The sequence below is a fragment of the Orcinus orca genome, chromosome 7 (genome assembly GCF_937001465.1).
Source record: "Orcinus orca chromosome 7, mOrcOrc1.1, whole genome shotgun sequence".
In the NCBI taxonomy this organism is placed as follows: Eukaryota; Metazoa; Chordata; class Mammalia; order Artiodactyla; family Delphinidae; genus Orcinus; species Orcinus orca.
In genome coordinates, this window is record NC_064565.1 from 186,915 (window position 1) to 204,985 (window position 18,071).

General features: G+C 40.0%; 1 long non-coding RNA gene across 1 annotated transcript in view; it reads right to left on the minus strand.

Annotated features, from left to right (window-relative positions):
- Positions 1–1,836: 1,836 nt before the first annotated feature.
- Positions 1,837–18,071, minus strand: part of LOC125965011 (uncharacterized) — a 65,589-nt gene continuing 49,354 nt past the window's right edge. Inside the window, exon 3 of the long non-coding RNA XR_007478435.1 lies at positions 1,837–2,075. This is a non-coding gene — a long non-coding RNA (uncharacterized LOC125965011). The remainder of the gene's footprint in view (positions 2,076–18,071) is intronic.

An 18,071-nucleotide genomic window follows, 5' to 3' on the forward strand; every position in this document is an offset into this window, starting at 1 on the left:
ATGCAGGGGACACGGGTTCGGGCCCTGATCCAGGGAGATCCCACATGCCACAGAGCCACTAAGCCTGTGTGCCACAACTACTGAGCCTGTGCTCTAGAGCCCATGAGACACAACTACTGAGCCTGCTAGCCACAACTACTGAAGGCTGAGCACCTAGAGCCCATGTTGAACAACAAGAAGAGCTACTGCAATGAGAAGCCCATGCACCACAACGGCCCGTGCACCACAACGAAGAGTAGCCTCCACTTGCCACAACTAGAGAAAAGCCCACGCACTGCAATGAAGACCTAATACAGCCAAAAATAAATAAATAAATAAAATTGTGGAGGAAAGAAAGAATTGAAGGAGAGATCAAGAGTTTCCCATATTAGCAAAAGCTAAAAGAGTTCATCACTAATAAACCAGCCTTATATGCAATGTTGAAGGAATTTACTTAAGCTTCAAAGAAGTCTCACTAATTATTGATAGTAACAAGAAAACAAACAAAAGTAAAAATCTCACTGAAAAACCTATACATAGAGTAAGGGTAATAGATCAAACATTTTTTTAGCTTCTGTAAAGAATAAAAGACAATAGTAGTATGTTTCTTTAAAAAAGAGAGGGCCCAAATAAATCAGAAATGAAAGCGATGATGTTACAACAGACACCACAGAAGTACAAAGTATCCTAAGATACACACAGGGTAACTCAGGGCTCAGACTGGACAGAGCCCAGGCTCCCTTCCACTGTACATGAGTTACAGGAGCCTCAGGAACTGAGGAGGGGGTCCCTGAGGGGAGGCACAAGATAGAAGATGTTAGGCATTAACCTGACTGTATTTATGTTAAACCTGCCTGAACTACATTCACATGAGATTGTTTTGTCCTGAATGTACATTGGCACCTTTAGTCTGAACTGCAGATCTTTGGCTTCACCACCTCCACTGACAGCATTAGCTTCACCTGCTGTGGACTGTCTCCTATAGGATTTCTAGAACCACAAATCATCGAAGTTTCACAGGACACAGAGTCTGTGAGACTCCACTCAGTCTCAGAGTCTCAACCCCACTCAGAGACGTAGAGTCACAACAGAGACTCCACTCTTGGAGGACACACACAGTAGTGTGCACATCAGGACCCAAGGGAAGGGGCAGTGACCCCATAGGAGACTGAGCAGACCTACTTGCTAGTTTTAGAGGGTCTCCTGCAGAGGTGGGGGGTGACTGGGCCTCACCGTGCGGACAAGGACACTGGCAGCAGAAGTTCTGGGAAGTCCTCCTTAGCATGAGCCCTCCCAGAGTCCGCAGGTAGCCCCACCAAAGAGCCAGGTAGGCCATAGTTCTGGGTCACCTCAGGCCAAACAACAAACAGAGAGGGAATTCTGCCCCATGCATCAGCAGACAAGCGGATTAAAGTTTTATTGAGCTCTGCCCACCAGAGCAACACCCAGCTCTACCCACCACCAGTCCCTCACATCAGGAATGCTGCACAAGCCTCTAAGATAGACTCATCCAGCAGAGAGCAGATAGCAGAAGCAAGAAGAACTACAGTTCTTCAGCCTGTGGATGGAAAACCACATTCACAGAAAGATAGGCAAAATGAAAAGGCAGAGGAATTTGTACCAGATGAAGGAACAAGATAAAACCCCAGAAAAACAACTAAATGAGGTGGAGATAGGCAACCTTCCAGAAAAAGAATTCATAATAATGATAGTGAAGATCATCCAAGACCTTGGAAAAAGAATGGAGGCAAAGATCGAGAAGGTGCAAGAAATAGTTAACAAAGACCTAGAAGAATTAAAGAGCAAACAAACAGAGATGAACAGTACAATAACTGAAATGAAAAACACACTAGAAGGGGGCTTCCCTGGTGGCGCAGTGGTTGAGAGTCCACCTGCCGATGCAGGGGACATGGGTCCGTGCCCTGGTCTGGTAAGATCCCACATGCCACGGAGCGGCTGGGCCTGTGAGCCATGGCTGCTGAGCCTGCACATCCAGAGCCTGTGCTCCACAATGCGAGACGCCACAAAAGTGAGAGGCCCGCGTACCGCAAAAAAAAAAAAAAAAAAAAAAAAAAAAAAAAAAAAAAAAAAAAACACTAGAAGGAATCAATAGTAGAATAACTGAGGCAGAAGAACGGATAACTGTCCTGGAGACAGAAAGGTGGAATTCACTGCTGCAGAAAAGAATAAAGAAAAAAGAATGCAAAGAAATGAAGACAGCTTAAGAGACCTCTGGGATAACATTAAACGCAACAAAATTTGCATTATAGGGATCCCAGAAGGTGAAGAGAGAGAGAAAGGACCCGAGCAAATATTTGAAGAGATTATAGTCGAAATCTTCCCTAGCATGGGAAAGGAAATAGTAGCCACCCAAGTCCAGAAAGCACAGAGAGTCCCAGGCAGGATAAACCCAAGGAGAAAAATGCCGAGACACGTAATAATCAAACTGACAAAAATTGAAGACAAAGACAAATTATTGAAAGCCCAAGGGAAAAATGACAACATACAAGGGAACTCCCATAAGGTTAACAGCTGATTTCTCAGCAGAAACTCTACAAACCAGAAGGGAGTGGGCTGATATATTTAAAGTGATGAAAGGGAAGAACCTACAACCAAAAGAACTCTACCCAGCAAGATCTCATTCAGATTCAATGGAGAAATCAAAAGCTTTACAGACAAGCAAAAGCTAAGCGAACTCAGCACCACCAAACCAGCTCTACAACAAATGCTAAAGGAACCTATCTAAGTGGGAAACACAACAGAAGAAAAGAATCTACAAAAACAAACACATAACAATTAAGAAAATAGTAATAGGAATATACATATCAGTATTTACCTTAAATGTGAATGGATTAAATGCTCCAAACAAAAGACACAGTCTTGCTGAATGGATACAAAAACAAGGTCCATATATATGCAGTCTATAAGAGACCCATTTCAGACCTAGGGAAACCTACAGACTGAAAGTGAGGGGATGGAAAAGGATATTCCATGCAAATGAAAATCAAAAGAAAGCTGGAGTAGCAATACTCATATCAGATACAATAGACTTTAAAATAAAGAGCGTTACAAGAGACAAGGAAGGACACTACGTAATGATCAAGGGATCAATCCAAGAAGAAGACATAACAATTATAAATATATATGTACCCAACATAGGAGCACCTCAATACATAAGGCAACTGCTAACAGCTATAAAAGAGAAAATCGACAGTAACACAATAATAGCAGGGGACTTTAACACTTTACTTACACCAATGGAGATCATCCGGACAGAAAATTAATAAGGAAACACAAACTTTAAATGACACAATAGACCAAATAGATTTAATTGATATTTATAGGACATTCCATCCAAAAACAGCAGATTACATGTTCTTCTCAACTTCACGCAGAACATTCTCCAGGATAGATCACATCTTGGGTCACAAATAAAGCCTCAGGAAATTTAATAAAACTGAAATCATATCAAGCATCTGTTCTGACCACAAGGTTATGAGATTAGAAATCAATTACAGGGAAAAAATATGTAAAAAACAGAAACACATGGAGGCTCAACAATACGTCACTAAATAACCAAGACATCACTGAAGAAAGAAAAGAGGAAATCAAAAACAACCTAGAGACAAATGACAACAAAAACATGATGATCCAAAACCTATGGGATGCAGCAAAAGCAGTCCTAAGAGGGAAGTTTATAGCAATACAAGCCTACCTCAAGAAACCAGAAAACTCTCAAATAAACAGTCTAACCTTACACCTAAAGGAATTAGAGAAAGAAGAAAGAAGCCCAAAGTTAGTAGAAGGAAAGAAATCATAAAGATCAGAGCAGAAATAAATGAAACAGAAACAAAGAAAACAATAGCAAAGATCAATAAAACTAAAAGCTGGTTCTTTGAGAAGATAAACAAAAATGATAAATCGTTAGCCAGACTCAAGGAAAAGAGGGAGGGGACTCAAATCAATAAAATCAGAAGTGAAAAAGGAGAAGTTGCAACAGACACCACAGAAATACAAAGCATCCTAAGAGACTTCTACAAGCAACTCTATGCCAATCAAATGGACAACCTGGAAGAAATGGACAAATTCTTAGAAAGGTATAACCTTCCAAGACTGAAAGAGGAACAAATAGAAAATATGAATAGACCAATCACAAGTAATGAAATTGAAACTGTGATTAAAAATCTTCCAACAAACAAAAGTCCAGAACCAGATGGCATCAGAGGTGAATTCTATCAAATATTGAGACAAGAGCTAACACCCAACCTTCTCAAACTCTTCAGAAATTTGCAGGGAAAGGAACACTCCCAAACTCATTCTATGACGCCACCATCACACTGATACCAAAACCAGACAATGATACTACAGAAAAAGAAAATTAGAGACCAATATCACTGATGAATATAGATGTAAAAATCCTCAACAAAATACTAGCAAACAGAATTGAACAACACATTAAAAGGATCACACACCATGATCAGGTGGGGTCTATCCCAGGAATGCAAGGGTTCTTCAATATACACAAATCAATCAATGTGATACACCATATTAACAAATTGTAGAATAAAAATATCATCTCAATAGAAGCAGGAAAATATTTTGACAAAATTCAACACCCATTTATGATTAAAAATTCTCCAGAAAGTGAACATAGAGGGAATCTACCTCAACATAATAAAGGCCATATATGACAAACCCACAACAAACATCATTCTCAATGGTGAAAAACTACAAGAATTTCCTCTAAGATCAGGAACAAAACAAGGATGTCCACCCTCACCAGTATTATTCAACATAGTTTTGGAAGTCCTAGACACAGCAATCAGAGAAAAAAAAGAAATAAAAGGAACACAAATTGGAAAAGAAGTAAAATTTTCACTGTTTGCAAATGACATGATACTACACATAGTGAATCTTAAGGATGACACTAGAAGATTACTAGAGCTAAACAATGAATCTGGTAAAGTTGCAGGATACAAAGTTAATGCACAGAAATCTCTTGCATTCCTCTACACTAACAATGAAAGATGAGAAAGAGAAATTAAGGAAACAATCCCATACACCATTGCGACAAAAAGAATAAAATATGTAGTAATGAACCTACCTAGGGAGGTCAAAGTCCTATACTCAGAAAACTATAAGACACTGCTGAAAGAAATCAAAGATTATATAAACAGATGGGAGTATTAACCATACGCTTGGATTAGAAGAATCAATATTGTGAAAATGACTATACTACGCAAAGCAATCTACAGATTCAATGCAATCCCTATCAAATTATCAGTGGCATTTTCTACAGAACTAGAACAAAAAAACCTTAAAATTTGTATGGAGACACAAAACACCCCGAATAGCCAAATCAGTCTTGAGGGAAATTAAAAGAGCTGGAGGAATCAGACTTCCTGACTTCAGACTATACTACAAAGCTACAGTAATCAAGACTATATGGTACTGGCACCAAAACAGAAATATAGATCAATGGAACAGGATAGAAAGCCCAGAGATAAACCTACATACCTATGGCTAACTCATCTATGACAAAGGAGGCAAGGATAAACAATGGAGAAAAGATAGTCTCTTCAGTAAGTGGTGCTGGGAAAACTGGACAGTTACACATAGAAGAATGAAATTAGAACATCCATAACACCATACACAAAAATAAACTCCAAATAGATTAGAGATCTAAATGTTAAGACCAGACGCTATTAAACTCTTAGAAGAAAACATAGGCAGAACACTCTATGACATAAATCACAGCAAGATCCTATTTGACCCACCTCCTAGAGAAATGGAAATAAAAACAAAAATAAACAAATGGGACCTAATGAAACTTAAAAGCTTTTGCACAGCAAAGAAACACATAAAGAAGACGAAAAGACAACCCTCAGAATGGGAGAAAATCTTTTCAAATGAAGCAAATGACAAAGGATTAATCTCCAAAATTTACAAGCAGCTCATGTAGCTCAATATCACAAAAGCAAACAACCCAATCCAGGAATGGGCAGAAGACCTAAATAGACATTGCTCCACAGACGATATACAGGTTGCCAACAAACACATGAAAGGATGCTGAACATCACTAATCATTACAGAAATGTAAATCAAAACTACAGTGAGGTATCACTCACAGCAGTCAGAATGGCAATCATCAAAAAATCTACAAAAAATAAATGCTGGAGAGGCATTTATTGGAGAAAAGGGAACACTCTTTCAGTGTTAGTGGGAATGTAAATTGATATAGCCATTAGGGAGAACGGTATGGAGGTTCCTTAAAAAACTACAAATAGAAGTACCATATGACCCAGCAATCCAACTCCTGGGCATTTACCCTGAGAGAACCATAATTCAAAAAGAGTTATGTTCAACAATGTTCATTGCAGCTCTATTTACAATAGCCAGGAGATGGAAGCAACCTAAGTGTCCATCGACTGATGAATCGATAAAGAATATCTGGCACATATATACAATGGAATATTACTCAGCCATAAAAAGAAACAAAACTGAGTTATTTGTAGTGAGACGGATGGACGTACAGACTGTCCTACACAGTAAAGTAAGTCAGAAAGAGAAAAACAAATAGCGTGTGCTAACACAGATATATGGAGTCTAAAGAAAAAAATGTTTATGAAGAACCTAGGGGCGGGAGAGGATTAAGGACACAGACGTACAGAAAGGACTTGAGCACACGGGGAGGGGGAAGGGTAAGCTGGGACAAAGTGAGAGAGTGGCATGGACATATATACATTACCAAATGTAACATCGATAGCTACTGGGAAGAAGCCACATAGCACAGGGAGATCAGCTCAGTGCTTTGTGAACACCTAAAGTGGTGGGATAGAGACAGTGAGAGAGAGATGCAAGAGGGAGGGGATATGGTGGTATATGTATAGCTGATTCACTTTGTTATACAGCAGAAACTAACGCATCATTGTAAAGCAATTATACGCCAATAAAGTTGTAAATTGAAAAAAAAAAAGAAAGCCCAGAGATAAACCTACATACCAATGGTCAATAATCTATGACACAGGAGGCAAGACTATACAATGGAGAAAAGACAGTCTCTTCAACCAGTGGTTCTGGGAAAAATGGGCAGCTACATGTAAAAGAAGGAAATTAGAATACTCCCTAACACCATACAGAAAAATAAATTCAAAATGGATTAGAGACCTTAATGTAAGACCGGACAGTATAAAACTCTTAGAGGAAAAAATAGGAAGAATACTCTGACATACATCACAACAAGATCTTTTTTGATCCACCTCCTAGAGTAATGCAATAAAAAAGATAAACAAATGGGAACTAATGAAACATAAAAGCTTTTGCAAAGCAAAGGAAAGTAAAAACAAGACGAAAAGACAACTCTCAGAATGGGAGAATATATTTTCAAATGAAGCAACAGACAAAGGATTAATCTCCAATAATATATAAACAGCACATGCAGCTCAATATTAACAAGACCAAACAACCCAATACAAAAATGGCAGAAGATCTAAATAGACATTTATTCCAAGAAGAGAGAGAGATGGCCAAGAAGCACATGAAAAGTTTCTCAACATCACTAATTATTAGAGAAATGCAAATCAAAACTACAATGAGGTATCACCTCACACCTCTTAGAATGGACATCATCAGAAAATCTACAAACGACAAATGCTGGGGAGGGTGTGGAGAAAAGGAACCCTCTTCCACTATTGGTGGGAATGTAAATTGATACAGTCACTATGGAGAACAATATGGAGGTTCCTTAAAGAACTAAAAATAGAATTACCATATGATCCAGCAATCCCACTACTGGGCATATACCCAGAGAAAATCATAAATCAAAAAGACACATTCACCACAATGTTCATTGCAGCATTATTTACAATAGCCGGGTAATGGGAGCAACCTAAATGCACACAGACAGATGAATGGATAAAGATGTGGTACATATATAAAATGGAATGTTACTCAGCCATAAAAAGGAATGAAATTCGGTCATTTGTACAGGCGTCGATGGACCTAGAGACTGTCATACAGAGTGAAGTAAGACAGAAAGAGAAAAAGAAATATTGTATATTAATGCATATAGGTGGAACCAAGAAAAATGGAACAGATGAACTGGTTTGCAGGGCAGAAATAGAGACACAGATGTAGAGAACAAACGTATGGACACCAAGGGGGGAAAGCCGTGGGGGGGTAGTGCTGGGATGAATTGGGAGTTTGGGATTGACTTATATACACCCATATGTATAAAATCGATAACCAGAAAGAACCTGCTGTATAATAATAAAATTAAAAATTAAAAAAATAAATAAACATACAAAAAGTAAAACAGAAAAAAAGTTCTTCCATTCCCATACATGTATTTATATGAATGAATTATTTCCATGCTTCTATCTATAAATACAAAAAAGAGGAATAAAACCTACATTGAACCAAAAAAGAAAAAAAAAAAAGCAGAACCCACCAGTTATAAACAGGAAAACCCTATCAGGACACTTGCTCCAAAGGTAAAGAATCCTGAAGTTGGTCAGAGGTGGGTAATCGTCTCCCATGCAGTCAGGAGCCCCCCCACCCCCACAAGGAGCGTCCTCATTGCAAAGCTGGGGAACCATGCCGAGGCATCTCTGAGTAAACGTGAGCTGAGCTCCAGGCCAGCTGCTGCTGAACTGTTCCCACACTTCCCAGGTACAACCCCTGAATCTGTGCAAGGACTTGAAAGCCTAGAGGAAGGGTCATGGAGCCACACCAGCGACAGAACCCAGGCCGACTTGGTGCCTACAGGCCAAGCAGGATGGTCCTGGCCCCGGGCGCACTTCTGGAAGCTTTCCATTTCTCTGCCTGAGATACCCCTCCTGTCCCGGCCCCCACTGCTTTTTTCCTTACTCACCTCTGCCTGGGGAGAAATTCCAGCAGCAGATATGGGTGACACATCCTCTTCTTTAGCAGTTGGCAGCTTGGCAACTCCTGCAGAAAACCCAGCAGAGCCCCACTCACACCGGGCCACCCAAAAAACCGTGGCCCCTCACTCCCTCCCACCAGCCCAGCCCCGACATTGCTGACGGGGCAGAGAATATGGCGTCAGACACAACTGAAGGGGCTCTTGCTGCCTGGAGCGGTGTTTATATTGACCTCAAACCAGGCACACCTGGAGAGGGCTGGCCGGCAGTGTCAGGCTGCCCAGGTCAGCCAATCCTCGCCCCTCTGGGGCTCACAGCAGCAGAAAATGGACCTTGATGAACCGACCAGGTCCAAGGAACAAGTGTGGGCTCCTGAGAGTCAGGATAGACAAGGGGCTGCAGCTCTGGCTTGTTTTCTAATCACTTTATCTGGCCCATGAATGGGAGACAACTTCAAGAAGACCCTCTCCTAATGAGAGGAACCCAGGAGTCAGGGAGAGGAGGGGTGGTGGGTGGAGACAGAGGCCTGGTGCCCCGGCTGCAGTGGAAGTCTCTGGAAGACCAGGTGGAGGGAGGCCGCACAGAGTGACGCCCAGTGTCACAGACCTGTTGGAGCTGTTGTTTGTTAGTTCAGGTCGTGCTCTGAGGTGCTCTGTGTCAGCCCTGAGCAACAGGTGAGCTGGGGGTGCTCTGCAATGGGGGCTATGTGCATGGTTCCTGTGTGCCCAGTCTTGCTGGGTACCTGCACAGGTGAGCTCCATATCCTGGGAGGGGCCTGACCACAAGAGCCCCGTGGGCTGCTGGGTACCTGCGCAGGTGAGCTCCATATCCTGGGAGGGGCCTGACCATGAGAGCCCTGTGGGCTACTGGGTACTTGGTAAAGGACGTCAGGTCAGTGAAGCAACTGAGAATATACATCCAGTAGTTCCTAATTCCTACACACTGATGGTCATTCTACCATCCACCAGGACATGGTATTCTGTATTAGACTTAGATGATGTCTTCTTCTGTATTCCATTAGTCCCAGAGTCACAAGAAATTTTGAAGTAGCGAGGAGTCTAGCCGGTCTTATTGGCCGCCATCACTGCAGTGTCTGTAGGTTTTTCTATGGTGACAGTGTGATATACGGTTCCCCCACCAAGGTACGGGTTAGGTTTAGGGTACGGGTTAGGGTATGATTTAGGGTTAGGGTTATGGTTAGGATTAGCGTTAGGGAATGGATACAGTTTATGGTACCAGTTAGTGTACGACAACGGGTTTGGTTAGAATCCATGTTAGGGTGTAGGTTAGTGTTAGTATATGGGTTAGGATTAGGTTGTGGGTTAGGGGACGGTTTAGGGTTAGGTTTAGCGTTAGGGAAAGGGTACGGATTAGGTCACTGTTTAGGGTACAACAACGGTTTAGGGTACCTGTTAGGGTTAGTGTTACTGTTAGTGTACGTGTTACAATTAGGACTTGGGTAAGTATAAGGGTAAGGGTTAGGGTTAGGGTTAGGGTACGTGTTAGTGTTAGTGTATGGGTTATTATTATGGCACAGCTTAGTGTAAGGTTTAGGGTTAGGGTTAGGGAATGGGTACGGTTTTGGTTACAGTTTAGTGTATGACAACATCAGTCTTTGGGGGTTTATCCAGGCACATTCACCTCTAGTGTATAAAAGAGGAACACCACTGGCAGGAAGGTCTGTTTCCCTGGTTACCAGAATGGGGAAAGCAGAAATGCTGCCGCCAAATGGCCGTTGCCTGCAACAGCAGCTTTACAACCTGTGCTGATCGGCACTTCATATGCACAAGTACTCGAGGGCTGTAAATGAAACCTGCCCTCAAAATGTCTTCAGGGAGGTAATGGCCAAAATATTTCAAAATGTGGCACATATTTCAAGAAAACCGTTTGAAGAGGTAAGCTGTACTCACAGTTTGAAGAAAATAAAGGACATGCCTGAAAGCTAAATTTCAAGGCATTATGAGACACATGCAAATCCAACCACAAAGAGGTATCAGCTCACAGCAGTCAGAATAAAAGTTAGTAGAAAAACTACAAACAATAAATGCTGAAGGGGTTATGGAGAAGTGCATACCCTCAACTTTAAATGGGACGTAACCTGGTAAGAGCCATTAATGGAACAGAATGGAGGTGCCTTTACAAGGTAAACAACTGGCTACCATATGATCCAGCAGGCCCACTACTTGGTCTAAAACCGAAGATGACAGAATTGGAAAGACACAGGCTGGCAAATGTGCATTGCAGCGGTATTACAATAGTCAAGACATGGAAGCAACCAAAAATTCCATCAACAGATGAGTGGACAAAGAAGAACTGGTACATGCACAGACCGAATATTAGCCAAGGAAAAAAATGACACAATGCCATTTGCAACACCGTGGATGAGTCTAGAAGTAATCACACAACTTGTCGTAAGTCAGAAAGTGAAAGACACATATACTATGATATCACTTATAGGTGTTACCTGAAAAGTGACACCAGTGAAGATATTTCCACAGAGCAAGGCAATCACAGATTTATTAAACAAACTTATGATTTACCAATGGAAAGGTGTGAGGATTGGATACATTAAGATATCGGGGTTAACAGAGCTATACAAACACAGGCGAAGTATATAATCACCAAAGACCTACATAATACCAAGAGAAGACTACTCAAGATTGTGTCGTAACCTACATGGGAAAAGGATCCAAAGAACAATAGATATATGTATATGTGTAAAACAACCACCTCTTGCACACCTAGAACAAGCAAAACATTGTAATCACACTTGCTGTGATAAAAAATGAAAATTAAATTTAAAAAACGAAGAAGTAGTGGGATATAACGTTAAGGGGCTTTTTCCTGGCACATTCCATTCTAATTTACAACCTAGAACGTGACTTTCATTAAGGCTCTGTTGCCCTAATAACCAGATTTGTTAAAGGAGAACTGTGCCTCTTTGTGGCCGTTTCACACAGCAGCAGCTCTAAACCCAGCAATAATGGTTACTTGATATTCAAAATAATTCCAGGCCTGTAAATGACACCTGCCCTCTAAACAAATCCGTGGTCACTAAATCGAGCAAGAATCTCAAAAGACGTGCATATTTCAAAACGACAATTTAAAGAGGCATATTTTACGCACATTTGGTATTCTTTCTTTTTCTCTCGTTTTTTTGTTAAAAAAAAGGGCAAGGAAAAATGCTCAACATCAGGAATTAATAAAGCCATGCAAATCCAGTCTACAGAAACGTTCACCTCACAGCCGTCAGAATGATCACCAGCAAAAAAGTCTACAACTTATAAATGGTGAAGGGGCTTTAGAGAACTGTGTACCCTCTAGCTGCTGGTGGGATGTAACCTGGTAAGAGACAGTACTGAAAACAGAATGGAGGTGTGTTTAAAGGTAAAACTTGAGCTACCATGTGATCTGGTAGGATCACTGATGGGCCTATCACCTGAGTAGACCAGAATCAAAGAGACACAGGCTGGCAATCCTGCACTGCAGCAACATGTATCATAGCCAAGACTTGGAAGAAACCAAAATGTCCATCAACAGAAAAATTCACCAAGAAGAAGTCGTCCTTGTACACAATGGAATATTAGCCATGGAAAAGCATGGAACAGTGCCATTGGCACCACCTTAGAAGGATCTAGAGATAATCACCCAACTTGAAGTAAGAAAGAAAACGAAAGACAGATATCCTATTACATCACTTATAGGTGTTACATAAAAGTTGATACCCATGAAATAATTTCCAAGAGAAGGACACTCATAGATTCAGAAAACCAAATTATGTTTAACCAAATGGAAAGGTGTAAGGAATGTATGAATTAGGATATGGGGGTTAACAGACATGTACTTATATATATGAAATATATAATCACAAAATACCTATGGAATACCAAGAGAGGTCTACTCAAAACTCTGTAATAACCTACATGGGAAAGGATCCAAAGATGAATAGATCTATACATAGATATAATGAAGCAGATTCTGTTCAGCTAGAACACACACAACAATTTTCTCAAATTTGCTCTTATAATTAATAAAAATTAAATTTAAAAAAACAAAGAAGAATTATGGAGATATAAGCTCTTGGGCGTTTGCCCTGACACATTCCACTCTAAATTGCAGCCTACAAACACGATTTCCAGGAAAGATCCTTTGCCCAAAAAACCCAGAATTGGAAACGTAGGAATGCTGTCACCTTGTGCCATTTCCCGCAAGAGCGGCTTTAAAACCACAGGTAACCATCACTTAACATTCACAAGGACTCACTCTGGGCTGTAAAGCACACCTGCCGTCAAAACTTGTACTGAGGCATGGAACGGCCAAAAAAATTCAAATCCGGCAAATTTTTCAAGGAGACAGTATGAAGAGGTAAGTTTTACTCACTATTTTTCAAATAAAAAAGAAAATGGATAAAAGCTCAACATCAGAAATTATTAGAGTCATGCAAATCTAGCCTACAAAAAGGTTTCAACTCACGCAAGTCAACTACCATCAGCCAAAAGTCTACAGACAATAAACGCTGAAGGTGTTTTAGAGAGCTGTGTATCCTCTAGCTGCTTGTGAGATGTCAAGTGGCAAGATCCGGTAATGAGAACAGAAAGGAGCTGCGTTTAAAAGTAAAAATTGAGATGTCATTCGATCCAACACGCCCACCACTGGGCCTATCACCTAAGCGCCGAATCGAGAAGACACACGCTGACAAACCTGTACTGAAGTAATACTGAAAATAGCCAGGACATGGAAGCAGCAAAAATGTCAGTTAACAGATGAATGGACAAAGAAGAAGTGGTACATGTACCTAATGGAAGATTAGCTTGCAAAAAAATGAACAATGTCGCTTTCATGACTACAGGTGAGTCTGGAAATAATCCTATTATGTGAAGTCAAAAGTGTATGATATATCTCCTATGATATAATTTATAGATGTTATCTTAAGATTCCTACCAATGAACATATTTCCAAAGGAAAAGCCACTCAGAGACGTATGAAACAAACTAATGGTTAAGCAAAATGAAAGGTGGGAGGATGAGTAAATTAGGATTATGGGGTTAACATACATACACTAATATATGTTATACGTATATAAACTTATAATATATAAAATATACAAATTATATAATCATTAATATATATAAATTATATAATCACCAAACACCTACCAAATACCAAGGGAGCTGTACTCAACACTCTATAATAACCTACATGGTAACAGGATCCAATGATGAACAGATATATGTATGAAAAATTGATCCTAATTGGTACACCCAGAGAATCACAACACTCTAATAAAATTTACTCCAATAGGGGCTTCCCTAGTGGCGCAGTGGTTGAGAATCTGCCTGCCAATGCAGGGGACACGGGTTCGAGCCCTGGTCTGGGAGGCTCCCACATGCCGTGGAGCAACTATGCCCATGAGCCACAACTACTGAGCTTGCGCGTCTGCAGCCTGTGCTCCACAACAAGAGAGGCCACAATAGTGAGAGGCCCACGCACCCCGATGAAGAGCGGTCCCCGCTTGCCGCAACTAGAGAAAGCCCTCGCACAGAAATGAAGACGCAACACAGCCAAAAATAAATAAATAAATATTAAAGGCAAAGGGGAAATTGTAGATCGAGGAAGAATCTAGTTTAAAAAAAATTTACTCCAATAAGAAACATAAAATAAATTTAGAAAACAAACGTAAGTAGGAGACATAAGCTTTTGGGAGTTTGTCCTGGGACATTCCACTACAATTTGCAACCTAGGACCACAACTTCAAGGAAGGCTCTCCTGTCCTTGTAACCAAAGTTGGGAATGTAGAAATCTGCCGCCTTGTGGTCAATTCCCGCAACAGCAGCTTTAATCTCAGTGCTATTGGTCACTTAATATTCACAAGGACTGCAGGGCTTTAAATGACACCTGCCCTCAAAAAATATCTTGCGGTCAGGAATGGACATTAATATACGAAACAGTAGGAAATCCGGAGAAGACAATTTCGAGAGGTAAATTTCCTCACAGTGTTTTTTTTTAAGGACGTGAAAAAATGTTCAACATCAAAAATTATTAGGGACATGCAAATTTAAACTACAGAAAGGTATCAGCTCACAATAGTCTGAATGGCCATCAGAGAAAAATGTCTGCAAACAATAAATGCTGAATGGGATTCCGAGAATGGATACACTCATATGCTGTTGCTGGGATGTAAACTGGTAACAGCCACTAATCAGAACAGAATGAAGGTGCCTTTAAAAGGTAAAAATTGAGCTACTATGTGATCCTGCCAAAACACTAATGGGCCTGTAACCTGAGAACACCAGAATTCAGAAATACCCAGGTACCCAAAAATGCTCTTCAGCGATACTTACAATAGCCAGACATGGATGCAAGCAAAATGTTCAAAAACAAATGAATGGGCAAAGAAGTGGTACATGTACACAATCGAATATTAGCCATGGAAATGATGAAACAATGCCTTTTCCATCACCACTGATGAACCTAGGGGTAATCATACTACGTAAAGTAAGTCACAAAAGGAAAGACAAATATCCGATGACATCATTTACTAGGGTTATCTAGAAATTGATACCCATGAATATATTTCCACTGCGAAAGACCCATACAGACTTTGAAAAAGGTGAAAGGAATGGAAAAATTAGGATGTTGGGGTTAACATGCATTTAATAATTCATATAAAATATATAATCAAGAAGGACCTACTGGATGCCAAGGGAGGTCTACTCAACTCTCTCTAATGACCAACATGCGAAAGAACCTAAACCTGATTAGATATATGTATACATATGAATGAACCAGCTTCTTTACACCTAGAACAAACACAACATTGTAATCCAATTTACTCTGATAAGAAATAAAAAATAAATTAAACAAGAAGTAATGTGACACAAGATTTTGTGTATTTGTCCTGGCACTTTACACTCCAATTTACAATCTAGGAAGACGAATTCCACTAAACCAATGTTTTACCTAGCAATCAAGGTGAGTATGAATAAATTCCACTGCCTTGTTGCCCTTTCCTGCAACTGCAACTTTAAAAACAATGCTTATGGGTACTTAATATTCAGAAGAACTGTTGGGCTCTAAGTGACACCCACAATCAGGAAATGTCCACGGGTAGGTAAGCAAAATAAATTCCAAAGGAACAGACTTTCAAGATCCTATTTCAATAGGTAAATTTTACACTGTTTAAAAGAAAAGCACTCGAAAAGATGTTCTAATTCCTATATTATTAGCGTCATGGAAGTCAAAACTACAAGGAGGGATCACTTCACATGAGTAAGAATAGCCACCATTGAAACACCTACAAACAGTAAATGCTTGAGAGGTTGTAGAAAAAAGGCAACCCTCCTATGCTGCTGTTGGGATCTAACATGGTAACAGCCACTATAAATAAGAGTATGGAGGTGCCTTTACAAGGTAAATTTAGAGGTACCATATGATCCAGCTGTCCCACTCCCAGGCGTATAACAGGAGAAGACCAGAATTGGAAAACACACATGCACCCATATGTGTACCGCAGCACAATTTACAACGTCTAAGACATGGAAGCAACCAAAATATCCATCAGCAGATGGACGGCTAAAGAAGCGGTACATGTTCACAGTGAAATATTACTCAGAAATGAAAAGAATGAAGGAATGCCATTTGCAGCATCATAGATAGAATTACAGATAATCATACTAAGTGAAGTAAGTCAGAAAGAGAAAGTCAAATATCATATGATACTACTTATAGCTGAAATGTAAAAATTGATAGCAATGAACTAATTTACAAGAGAGAAACAGGGACTTTCCAGGTGGTGCAATGGTTAAGAATCTGAGCTTCCAATTCAGGGGGCATGGGTTCGACCCCTGGTGTTGGGAGAACTAATATCACACATGCCTTGCAGTACAGCCAAAAAAAATAAAATAAAAGAGAGAGAAACAGACTCACAGACTTAGAAAACAAACTTATGCTTACCCAATGAGAAAGGTGGGTGGAAGGAATAAATCAATCAGGAGGCTGGGGAAAATATTTACACACTCATACATATGAGATAGATTATCAACAAGGACCTACTGCATAACAAAGGGAAGTCTACTCAACACTCTCTAATAACCTATATGGGAAAAGAATCTGAAGATGAATAGACATATGAATATACATAACTGAACAAGATTCTGTACGCCTACCACAAACAGAATATTTTAAATCAACTTTACTCCAATAAAAAAAGAAAAATTAAATTAAAACAAAAACAAGAAGTAACAAAACAGAAGATTTGGGGTGTTTGTTCTGCCACAGCCCACACTAATTTACAATCCAAGAGCCCGTCTTCCACAGTGGGTCTGGTTACCCAAGGAACCAGAGAGGGGCATGAAGGAAATCCTAACATCTGTGCCCATTTCCACAACAGCAACTTTAAAACATGTGCTTATGGGCACTTCATATTCACAAGGACTGCCAGGGTGTAAATGACACCTGCCCTTAACAAATGCCCTGTGGTAGTTATCGAGCAAAAATTCAAAATAGTCAGACTTTCAAAAACCCAATGTCAACTGTAACTTTTCCTCACAGTGTTTCAAAAAGACACACGCAAAGATGCTCAAAATCTCGAATTATTGGACAGACACATGCAAATCAAAACTACAACAAGGTATCACCTCACACAGTCAGAATGGCCATCATCAAAAAGTTTACAAACCATAAATGCTGGAGAGGACATGGAGAAAAGGGAACCCTCCTATGCTGTTGGTGTGATGTAAGCTGGTAAGAGCCACTATAAAGTACAGTATGGAGATGCCTTTTAAAAGTAAAAATAGAGCTACCATATCATCCAGCAGTCTTACCTCTGGGTGTACATCTGCAGAAAGCCAGAAATGAAAATGACAAATGCACCCAAACCCAAACATGCACTGCAGCACTGTTTACAATAGCCAAGACATGGAGGCAACCAAAATGTCCATCAACAGATGAATGGATAATGAAGAAGTTGTACATGTACACAATCAAATAAATATTACTCAGAAATGAAAAAGCGTGATCACCTCTAGGTCCATTCCTGTTGCTGCAAATGACATTATTTCATTCTAAGTGAAGTAAGTCAGATAGAAAAAGACAAATATCATATGATATCACTTATAGTGGAGTCTAAAAAATGATAGAAATGAACAAATTTATAAAACAGAAACAAACCAACAGGCTTCATATATCCTTCAGGGAGAAAAAAATTTAAAT